The 11,444-nt window shown below is 34.7% G+C and overlaps 1 pseudogene; it reads left to right on the top strand.

The window, feature by feature from the left end:
• The first annotated feature begins 2,981 nt into the window (after nt 1–2,981).
• Nucleotides 2,982–5,108, top strand: LOC141520340 (glycerophosphocholine phosphodiesterase GPCPD1 pseudogene; annotated as a pseudogene).
• Nucleotides 5,109–11,444: the final 6,336 nt, after the last annotated feature.

Raw genomic sequence — 11,444 nt, 5'->3', positions numbered from 1 at the left:
ATTTGGTTTCTGAATACCACCACTTTCAGTGTGTTTGACCCATTATATCTCACCCTTTTCCCTTTCTTTCCCCTTTCCCTTTGCCCCTTCTTCCTTATCTTCCTTCTCTTAGTTCCTCTTCCCCCCTTTCCCTTTTTAATACTTGAAAGGTAAGATAAATTGCATAGCTTAATTGAATGTGTGTTTGTTAACTTTAAGCCAAATCTGATGAGAGAAGATTCAGGAAGTTCTTACCTCCTCCCTTCTTCCCCCGTATTGCATTAGGGGCATTGTACCTCTTTATGAAGTATAATTTACCCTATTCAATATCCTCTATTCTCCCATCTCTTTATTGTCCCCCCCTTTTTAGGGAGATATTGTTTTTAAATCATTAAATCAGAGTCAAAATTAATTCATGAATGTCCATTATTTCTGGCTTGGTATATTCTCTCTATGAGAGTTAGAATTCTAGTGAGTTATGAGAGCCTTTCTCCTAGGTGGGGATATAGCCAGTTTCATCTTATATGATAGCAGTTTTTTTTTTCTTTTCCCTTTTTTTACCTTTTCATATGTCTTTTGAGTCCACTGTTTGAAGTCCAAATTTTCTGTTTAACTCTGGTCTTTTCATCAGGACAATTGGGAAGTCTCCAATTTCATCAAATTCCCATTGCTTTCCCTGGAAGAAAAGACTCAGTTTTGCTGGATAGTGAATTCTTTGCTGCATTCCAAGATCCCTTGCTCTTTGTAATATTGTATTCCAGGCCCTTTGTTCCTGTGATATTGATGCAGCCAGGCCCCTGTATAATCCTTACTGTCCTCCCTTGGTATCTTAATTGTTTCTTTCTGGCTGCTTGCAGGATTTTCTCTTTTATCTGATAGTTCTGGAGTTCTTTCAATAACCATTTTGCCTTCTGGTTTCATGAAGTAAGGACAAGTTTCTATCACTAAATTCTGTAATATTAAGTCCCAGCTTTTTTTATCTTCAAGATTTTCATGGAGCCCAATGATTCTTAAGTTGTCTCTTCTGGATATATTCTCAAGGTCAGCAATTTTGCCGATGAGTTTTTTTTACATTTTCTTCCATTGTTTTTGATTTTTTGTTTTGTTTAACAGATTCTTGTTGTCTCATGAAGTCATTAGTTTCCACAGACTCCATGAATTTGTTTTTACTTTGTTTTGTTTTGGTTAAGAGAAGAACTTTCTTCATCTACCTTTTCCAATTGGTCAACTCTATTTTTGAACAAGTTTTCCATTTGTCCAGTTGTGGTTTGGACAGAAATATTTTCTTTTTGATTTTGTCCAATTTTATTTCCCGGTATTGGTTTTCTTGTTGCAAGTATTAATTGTCTCTTGGGTTCCATTTCCCAAATTTTCCAATTGATTCCTAATTCCTTCCTGATTTCTTCAACGAAGTCTTTCTGAGCTGGAGACCAAATTATATTTTGCTCAGAAATTCTAGATGTCTCTATATTTTCCAGATAGTTTTCTATGGATCCCCCTTTCTTCTGGCCTTTCTTCATTTTCCTAAGAGCTTGTGTTGGAGGAGGGGTTGGTTCACAGTGATTTGGAGTTGAGATCCCTAGAGTCTTTGTTCACTGGGTTTAGTAACTCCAAGTGGGCTGTCAAGTATTGAATGCTAGAGCTTTGCTCACTGGGTTCAGTAACTGTGATTGGGCCAGCCAGGAGGGGGGGCTGGTTGCTTTCTCTGGAGTGTCTGTAACCTTGATTTGAGGCCCTCTCCCTAGGCCTGGAGGGGGTGTGTGGTGCTGTTGGCTATTTTTATCCTTGAACAATGTTGACTGCACCCTGGGGCAAGAATTTTAAGCTCCCTATTCAGCTGAGGAAGCTCTGCTGCCTAAGCCTGAGTCTGGGGAGGGGGGGGGGGGCTGGGGGGGGAGGACTGTGACTGTGTTTATTCTGGAAGAGGATTCCACTGGAATGAAATTATAAATTCTGGGTCCAGACTAGCTGAGCCCAGCAGATTGATGTCCAGCTGCACTCTGCAACTCTCAGCCACTGATTTTTCCTCTAGCCCTGCTAGAATGCTCCAGACTGCTACTCCAACAGCCAAAGCCTCTGGGGTCTAGTTGCCTCTCAGACCTTGGTTCCCACTGTCAAAACCTCCACTGTTGATCATAGGTTAGTCTGGATCTCACTCCACCCCTGCTGGCTCTTTGCTCTCTGACCCTGGCTCATCCACAATCCCCAGAAAGAATCCTTTTGGTAGATATTCTTCTCCTAGCTTCTTTTTATGGATTTTGTAGATTGAATATCTATTAAGAGGTTTGTTCCATAGTATATATGAAGGCAGACCAGGAGACCTTAGTGCAGTGCCTGTCTTCTCTTTGTCATCTTGGCTGGAAGGGAGAATTAGTAATCTTAATTGTAAATGTGAATGGGATCAACTGTCCCATAAAACGTGAGCAGAAAGTAGAATGGATTAAATCCAGAATCGTACTATATGTTGATTACAAGAAACACATTTGAAGCAGAGAGAAACACAGAGGGTAAAGGTAAAAGGTTGGGAGCAAAATATACTATGCCTCAGATAAAGTAAAAAAAAAAAAAATCTGGGGTAGTGATCCTAATCTCAAATAAAGTAAAAACCAAAATCAATCTCATTAACAGAAATAAGGAAGGAATCTACATCATCTTAAAAGGCAGTATTGGTAATTATGCTATACCATTACTAAACAGGTATGCACTAGTGTTGTGGCATCCAAATTTCTAGAGGAAAAGTTGAGTGAATTACAAGGTAACATAGACAGCAAACTCTAATAATGGGAAACATAGTCTCCCTCTCTTAAACTAGATAAATCTAACAACAAAATAAATAAGAAGTTAAAGGTGTTTCCTCCTCCTCTGAGCCGCAGCTGGGCAGCCCTCGAGGGTGCTCTCGCGGCCGCCGGGGCGCCCGTCCTCCAGCCCTGGAGTCCACGCGGGCCCGCGGGCCCTGGACGCCCCCTCTCTGAAAGTTCAATATCCTAAATAAATCTGCCAAGATGACACCTTCTCAAACTACCTTTGAATTTTTAGGAACTCCACTACCAGGAGAAATTTTTGCAATATGTGGAGACTGTGACACTTTGGGAAATTGGAATCCTCAATATTGTGTGGTTCTAAAACCTGAAGAGAAGCCTAGTAATAATATTCTATGGAAAACAACTTATTACACTTAATAGAGGAGTACCAGTTCAGTATCGTTACTTTAAAGGATATGTCATAGAACCAAAGACTATCGGTGGTCCATGTTAAGTCATAGTTCACATGTGGGAGACTCATCTACAACCACGATCAATAACCCCTTTAGAAAATGAAAGCACAGTTAATGATGGACAATATGGAATCCTTGATGGTGTTGAAAGTCTGGATAATGGATGGCTGACATGTCAGACTGAAATAAGATTGCATCTACATTATTCTTCAGTCCTGCCTGTCTTGATATCCAAGAAAAAATTTAAAAAATCTCGGTTTAGGGTAAAAGTAACATTAGAAGGCTTGGAAGATGATGAAGATTGTTTATCTCCCATAGTACATCACAAAATTGCAAAAAACTTAGAGATATCCTTAATAAGTAGTGATGAATTCAAATGTCGGCATTCTCAACCAGATTGTGGTTATGGGTTGCAACCTGACCGATGGACAGAATATCATATACAGTCTATGGAACCAGATAATATGGAATTACTCTTTGACTTTTTTGAAGAAGATCTAAGTGAAACAATTGTTCAGGGAGATGTACTTCCCAGACATGTTGGTACTGCATGTCTATTGTCTTCTACTATTGTTGAAAGTTGGAACAAGTGCAGGAATTCTCACACTTCCCATCATGAACAGGAGTTCAAGAAAAACAATTGGCAAAGTTAGAGTTGATTATATAATTATTAAACCAATAGTAGTATACAACTGTAATATGAAGTGTTCATTTTCAAAGTACTGGAATACAAGATCAACTTTAGATGTTGGACATCAAGGTGCAGGAAATTCTACAACTACTACCAGGCTTGCAAAAGTACAAGAAAATACAAGTGATCTTTAAGAAGTGCAGCTAGTCATGGTGCAGCTTATGTAGAATTTGATGTCCATCTTTCAAAGGATTTTGTACCTATTGTATATCATGATCTCACTTGTTGCATGACAATGAAAAAGAAATATGATGATGTACCAACAGAACTGTTTGAAATTCCAGTGAAAGAATTAACTTTTGCTCAACTCCAGTTTTTAAAGCTGTGTCATGTAACTGCACTAAAATCAAAAGAGTCCTTAATTACTGCATCTTTAGCTGTGGAAGAAAATTCTGTCTCTGAAGATCAACCATTTCCTTCTCTCCATATGGTTTTAGAGGCTTTGCCAGAGGATGTCTGGTTTAACATTGAAATAAAATGGATTTGCCAACAAAGATATGGAATATGGGATGGCAACTTGTCAGCATTTTTTGACATGACCCTATTTATAGATATCATTTTAAAGACTGTTTTAGAAAATTCTGGAAAAAGAAGAATTATATTTTCTTCATTTGATGCAGAAGTCTGTACAATGATTCAACACAAGCAGAACAAATTTCCTGTTTTGTTTTTGACTCAAGGACAATCTAATGTTTATCCTGAACTGATGGATCTAAGATCTAGGTCAACTTCCTTTGCAATGAGTTTTGCAGAGTTTGAAAATTTGCTGGGAATAAATGTACATAGTGAAAATCTTCTTAGGAATCCATCATATATTGAGGAAGCAAAATCTAAGAATTTAGTAATATTCTGTTGGGGTGATGATACCAATGATTCTGAAAACAGAAAGAAGTTGAGAGATTTAGGTGTTGATGGCCTAATCTATGACAGGATATATGATTCAATGCCTGAACAGGCAAATATATTCCAGGTAGAGCAGCTGGAGCATCTAAAGAGAGAATTAACAGAGCTCAGGAGTTGCTCATGCCCCTCTCTTAATCATTTTGCCCATTCACCACCTCCTTGTGTTTGTAGGGTACAAGAGCCTGCCACATAGTATAGCTAACTAAAGAATGCTTATTGCACAGAGGCCTTTTAGGTCATGTACTGCTACTTGGGATATATTGTTTTCATCATTGAACACTGCTTATGCCTTTTGGTTTTCTCAGTCCAAATGAAGCAATAACTAAGTATTTTAATATTTCACTACAGATCTTGCTACAATTTCAAATTCTCTTGGCCAGGTATAATAACTAAAGAGTCTCCACCTATACCTTATCTGGTAAGCATCAGAAAACATTCAAATTTTAAGTATTTTTTAAATTAAGAGTAGCATTTTGGAATCTGTAAAGATAACATATGCTATTGACATACTTGTTAGAATTTTTCATTTGATGAGATCTAAGATCATTAGCACTTGAGGAAAATGACTATGCATAATTATACTTGACCATGATAAAAATAAGTACCTCAAATGCATGCATTTGCACTAGTGGTTCCAACTGTATGAATATTTGTGCCATCTGTGTATGTTTCTTATGTGGACTGTTATGCACATAAATGATTTTTGTTCAATATGAACCTTGAGGCTGCTGCCATTTTCCCACTCTGCCAGATATATGCCTGTATAAAAGCCTTGGGGTAAAAAAGTCAATTTGTGTAACACCTCCTAATATTGTTTTGCATCAACTTGTCAAATTTTAAATGCAGCAGATAATTTAATATCTAAAATATGAATGAGTCATTGAAGACATTTATGCAGATTTAAAAAAATATTGCACAGATGACATTATGTATAAATTCTACCAAATGCATGCTTCAGGTTTTAAGCATGAAATTATACATGTTTACCATAAATAAGTCCTTGCATCCTGTGGTGCTAGGTAACTGTGAGAAGGTGATAAGGACTAAAATAAAAATTTTTTATTGCTGAAAAAAAATAAGAAGTTAAAAAGGTGAATGAAATCTTAGAAAACTTAGATATGATAAACTATTAGAGAAAACTAAATGGGAATAGAAAAGAATATACCTTTTTCTCAGCAGTACATGGCACCTTCACCAAAAGTGGCAATGTCTTAGAACTCAAAAACCTTAAAATAAAATGCAGAATGGCAGAAATAACAAAATAAATATACATTTCTCAGGCCATGATGAAATAAAATTACATGAAATAAAGGGACAGGGAAAGATAAACCAAGAACTAAGTGAAAATTAAAAATCTTTATCTTAAATACTAAGTGGATCAAACAGCAAATAATAGAAGTAATCAATAATTATATCCAATAAAATGATAATAATGAGACATTATACTAAAATTTATGGGATGTAGCCAAGACAGTTTTGAGGAAAACATTATATCTCTAAGTGCTTATATGAATAAAATAGAGAAAGAGATCAATGAATTGTGTATGCAACTAAATACATAGAATAAGAACAAATAATACATCCCCAATTAAATATCAAATTAGAAATTCTGGAAATCAAGGGAGAGCTTATTAAAATTGAAAGCAAGAAAACCATTGATCTCATAAATAAAACTGAGAGTTGGTTTTAAGAAAAAAACCAATAAAATAGACAAACCTCTGGTTCATCTGATTTAAAAAAGAAAGAAGATAACCAATGTACCAGTATAAAAAATGAGAAGTGTGAACTAATCACCAGTGAGAAGGAAATTAAAAAGATAATTTGGAGCTACTTTGCCAAATTGTATGCCATTAAATTGTATAACTTGAGTGAAATGGATGAATATTTACAAACATACAAACTGACCAGATTAATAGAAGAGGAAATAAATTACTTAAATAATGCCATTGAAGAAATTATCAATGAACTCCCTAAGAAAAACATCTCCAGGTGAAGATGGATTTACAAGTGAATTCTACCAAATATTTAAGGAACAATTAATTTCTATTCTACATGAACTATTTAAAAAATAGGACAGTTGGGAGTTCTGCCAAACTCCTTTTATGACATCAATATAGTCCTGATACCTAAACCAGGAAGAACAAAAACAGACAAAAAACATTATAGACCAATCTCCCTAATGAATATTGATGCAAAAATCTTAAATAAAATTTTAGCAATGAAACTACAGCAAATTATTATCAGGATAATACACTATGATCATGTTGGATTTATACCAGGTTGGCAGAGATGGTTCAACATTAGGAAAACATTCAACATAATTAAACATATCAATAGGAAACCCAACAGAAATTATATGATTATCTCAAGAGATGCTGAAAAATTCTTTGATAAAATACAACATCCAATTCTATTAAAAAACACTAGGAAGATTAGGAATAAATGAAGTTTTCCTTAAAATAATAATTAGTATCTATCTAAAGCCATCAACAAATATTATATCTAATGGGAATAAACTTGGAGCATTTCCAATAAAATCAGGGTTAAAACCAGGCTGCTCATTACTATTCAATATAGTATTTGAAATTCTCACAGTGGTGCAGCTAGGTGGTGCAGTGGATAGAGCACCAATCCTGGAGTCAGGAGTAGTGAGTTCAAATTTGTCCTCAGACACTTAATACTTAACTAACTGTGTGGCCTTAAGCAAGCCACTTAACCCCATTGCCTTGCAAAAACCTAAAAAAATTCAATATAAATGAAATTCTAGCAGTAGTAATAAGAGAAGAAAAAGAAATTGAAGTAATCAGAATTGGCAATAAGGAGGCAAAGCTTTCACTCTTTGCAATAGATATGATAGTATACTTAGTGAACTCAAGAAAATCATCTTCAAAACTCCTTGAAACAATTATCAAATTCAGCAATGCAGTAGAATATAAAAATAAATCCACATAAATCATCAGCTTTTCTTTATATGAACAACAAAGCCCCAGAGCAAGAGATAGAAAGAGAAATTCTAATTTAAAATACCTGTAGACAACATTAAATACTTAGGAATCTATCTCCCATGAGAAACCCAGAGAATGTATGAACACAATTATAAAGCACTTCTCTTCCAAATAGATTTAGACATAAATAATTGGGAAAATGTAATTTGCTCATGCTTAGGTCTAGCTAATATAATAAAAAATTGACAATTCCACTCAAATTAACTTATCTAATCAGTGCCATACCAATCAAACTACTAAATAAGTACTTTACCAAGATAGAAAAAATAGTAACAAAATTCATCTGGGGCAAAAAATGGTCAAGAATAGCAAGGGAACTGATGAAAAAAATTGTAAAAGAACATAGCTTAGTTCTATCAGGATCTAAAACTATTATTAAGCAGTAGTCATGAAATCTGCCTGGGATTGGTTAAAAAACAGAGTAATGGATCAGTGGATTAGGATAGGTTCAAAAGAAACTGCAGTAAATGACTTCAGCAATCTACTATTTGACAAATGCAAAGACATCAGTTTCTGGGATAAGAACTCACTTTTTGACAAAAATTGTTGGTAAAACTAGAAAAATGGCATAAACTAGGCATAGATCCACATCTCATACCCTATACCAAAATAAAATAAAAAAGGGTGCAGTATTTAGACATAAAGAGGGATACCACAGATAAATTAATAGATCAAAGAAAATCTATCTGATATATGGAAAAGGGATAAATTTATGACAAAGAAGAATTAAAGCACATTTTAAACTGCAAAATGAACGATTTTGACTATATTAAATTTAAAAGGTTTTACACTAATAAAAACAATGCTGCCAAAATTAGAAGGAAAGCAGAAAGCTTGGAAACAGTCTTCACAAGCAAGTGTTATGATAAAGGTCTCATTTCTAAAATATAGAGAAAATTGCATCAAATTTATAAGATCACAAATCATTCCACAACTGATAAATGGTCAAAGGATATGAACAGACAGTTTTCAAATGAAGAAATTGAAGCTATATACAATCATATGAAAAAATGTTCCAAATCACTATTGATTAGGAAAATACAAATTAAAACAACAATGAGGTATCATCTCACACCTATTAGATTAGCCCAGATGAGAAAAAGGCAAAATGATCAATGTTGGAGAGTTTGTGGGAGAATTGGAACATTGATGTATTGCTGGTGAAGTTGTGAATGGATCCAACCTTTCTGGAGAGCCATGTGGAACTATACCCCAAAAGCAAGAAAGTTGTTCATATCCTTTGACCCAGCAATTCCAATTTTAGGTCTATATCCAGAAGAAATTATTAAAAATGGCAAAAGTTCTACATGTTCTCAAGTATTCATAGCAACTCTTTTTATAGAGGCAAACATTTGGAAATTGAGGAGATGCCCATCAATTGGAGAATGGCTAAATAAATTATAGTACAGAAATAATATGGAATACTATTTCTCTATAAGAAATCATAAATGGTAAGATTATAGAGAAGCATGGAATGACTTATAGGTTCTGATGCTGAGCAAAGGGATTAGAACTAAGAAAACAATGTACACATCAACAACATTATGAGATGAACAACCTTGATGGAAGCAGCCCCTTTTGACAGTCCAGAAAGCTAGAAAAATTGTATTGATTATATATGGACTATATTATTCCTATCCAGAGAAAGAAAAATAAAACAAAAGAAAACACACAGAAAAAAACAACCCTTCTGAATTTGATATAGACTTTATAAAAATTATCTCATATATCTCATTCCTGTATTCCTAATTCCTCATGCTGAAAATTACTAATTTGTAAGCATGTTTATAAAACTATTTATGTAAAATGCTAACCTGACTGTTCCCTGCTAAGGGGAGGGGGTTGGAAAAGAGGGTGGAGGGGAATTTTGCAATTTGGAAATATACATGTGCATATGGATAAAAAGAAACAAATAAATAAAAGTTTTAAGATTAATTCTTTTTCCCCACTCTATCACTCCTTTTCTTTGTTCCTCAATTTTTATTTAAGGTAATGGGTTTAAGTGATTTGCCAAAAGTCATACAGCTAATTATTAATGTCTGAGGCAGGATTTGAACTCAGATCCTCCTGACTACAGAGCTGATGCTTCATGCCATATAGCTGCCCCCTCTACCACTTATATTCCATCTTTCTCTCTCCATTGGTTCCTTTATGTATTGCATATAAATATTCCATCCCCCCAAAATCCCTCATTGGATCCTTTCATCTCTATCACAATATCATTTCTTTTATTTCTTTTTTATACTATCTGATATAAGATTCATGGTAAAGACTTTCTGCATTAATTACCTTCACTTTCTTGCCTTTCACTCTCTTCTTAAATCTTTATAATATGGATTATCACTCATCATTCCACAAATGACATTCTCTCCAAGTTACTGATTATATCTTCATTGCCAATTCAAACAAAAAACACCTTTCTTCAGTTCTCATTATCCTTAAACTCTCTTCAGCTGTAGATACTGCTAAAAAACTATGCCTTGACAATCTTTTCCTTTTAAAATTTCAGGACACCATTCTCACCTCACTTTATTTCTATCTGGCCACCCCTCAGCTTTCTTTCCTAGTTGCTCATCTAGCACCTCCTTTAACCAGAGGTGGCCCATAACATTCTAGCATATGTCTTCTTCCTCTATACTATTTCACTTAGTGATTTCATTAAGATGTCATAAAGATGATTATCATCTTTATGTTGACAATTCTCATGTTATGCTCTCCTTCCTCATTGTTATATCTCCCATTGTCTTTCAGTTATCTCAAACTAGGAAGTGCAATAGATATCTTAAAGTAGATATTTCCAATATTGGGCTCATTTTATTCCTGTAAATGGTCCCTCCCTCCTACCTTCCCTATTGCTATGGAGGAAAATATCACAATTTCATCCCTCAGATTCACAATCTAGGTCATCATCCTTGACTCTTCATAATTTCACAATCCCTATATTAAATTTGTTGCCAAGAAATGTGAATTTCACCTTTGAAACATCTCTTGAATATGCTTTCTACATTTATCCCTGCCAAATCGCTAGTCCTTCATTACCTCAAGCCTTGAGATGTATGCAGAACTGTAGTAATTGATCTTCCTGCCTTAAATGTTTTCTGACTTCAATCCAGTTTCTCTTTAGATGCAAAAGTATTTAGCTGCTGAATCTCAGGTCCTGCTATGTCACACTTCTGCCATCCCATTCAATAAACTCCCATATCTCTCTATTGTCACTTTTACCTCATCAGTCTTCTTGTACCTTTCTCCACTCTATGAAGGTTTTGATCCAGTAACACTGGCCTTATTGATGTTACATGGATTAAATACTTCATTTGTGCTGGGTATTTTCTTTGGATTTCTTCCATACCTGAGTTGTTCCTTCCTTATATCTGCCTACTGGCTGTCCTAGTTTTCTTTAAGTCGCAGGTAAAGTATCATCTTTTATAGGAAGCTTTTTTTTAAACACATCTTAATCTTGGTGCTTTTGTTGTGGTAATTTTTTTATCTTTACATAGCTTATTTATTCATATTTGTTTCCTTGTCAAATCTCCCATTAGATTGATTGTGAACTCTTTTAAAATCAAATTCTGTCTTTAGGCACTTTTTGTGTTCCCCCCCCAGCTCTTACCACTGTGCCTTATACATAGTAGGTATTTATAAATAATTATTG

The sequence above is a fragment of the Macrotis lagotis genome, chromosome 4 (assembly GCF_037893015.1).
Source record: "Macrotis lagotis isolate mMagLag1 chromosome 4, bilby.v1.9.chrom.fasta, whole genome shotgun sequence".
NCBI classification, from domain to species: Eukaryota; Metazoa; Chordata; class Mammalia; order Peramelemorphia; family Peramelidae; genus Macrotis; species Macrotis lagotis.
The sequence above is the reverse complement of the archived record's forward strand: the minus strand, read 5'-3'. Positions and strand labels throughout refer to the sequence as shown.